The following is a 1,154-nucleotide window of genomic DNA, read 5'->3' on the forward strand; positions in this document are numbered from 1 at the left end:
TCCATTTGAGAAGAGGGGTTTTGTGGTGGACTTAATTAAGGTATAGCCTAGGGATGGAGTTGTATTTAGAACAGGGACTTTGTAATTGATTGAATGATTGGAAGATCCTGGGGTGGGGTAGTACTTGGAGATTATTTAATCACACTTAGTAAATGCTGTATTTTGAATGATGTCATGTTTTGATCTTCTCTGTTCTGGGTTTGTTACTGAATAAAATAGAGAGCACCTATGCTGGTATTTTGAACCTGGGAAGTTGCCTTTGCTTGGTGTTACATTACACCTACCTCCAAGATATATAGAGTGATGGAAGAGAAAAAGAGGGAAGGAGAAATGGATAGCTTTCCAAAGGGAGGGTGCAGTGAGATAAAGTAAATGATGGAAGTGAAGAAAGAGAAGTGGAGGAAGAGGGATAACTGTCCAAAAGTTATCTCTAGTTTATGACAGAGAGAGGAAAAATAATCCAATGAATCTTTTAACCTGACTGCAAGAAAAAGTAGAAAAGGATATTCAGACAAAGAAAGTCGTGATTTTCTGGTGTACTTTATATAGAAGTGATAAGGAGATAAAAAGAGGAAGTTCTAGTTTTTTCCCCCCTCTCTTCTTATAATCTCATATATATATATATATATATATATATATATATACATATACATACATACATACATACACACACACACACATATATATATATATATATATATATATATATATATATATATTTGGAGGAAGTAAAATAAGGCATTTGGAGTTGCCTTATATATTTCTTTTCCACTCCACTCACACCCTAGTTTCTCTCATCATTAAGCAACCCCCCCCCAACTATATCAGTTAACTTGGCTCCCTATATTCAATATTTCTCTTTTTTTTCCCACAAGCTTGGCAAATTGATGTTCCTAAAGCACAATTCTATTTATGTCACTTATACGTTCAAGGACCTACTTTTTACTGCCTATTGCTTATGGTGGGGCGAGGGGGGTAGAAAACGAAAATCAAATGAAACAAAGAAAACTGATCTTTTCCCCTTTGGCTTTTAAAAGCTCCTGGATCCCTTCTCAGAAAAAAAAGGCTTTTTTAAAATAAAAAACAAAAGGTAAGATATCAAAGGAAACAAATTTTACTTAAATGCAGTTATCAAAAGAGTTTACTATAATAGC

This window comes from Petaurus breviceps, unplaced genomic scaffold, assembly GCF_028583685.1.
Source record: "Petaurus breviceps papuanus isolate PSGF00001 unplaced genomic scaffold, PetGlider_PUasm1.0 90977, whole genome shotgun sequence".
NCBI lineage: Eukaryota > Metazoa > Chordata > Mammalia > Diprotodontia > Petauridae > Petaurus > Petaurus breviceps.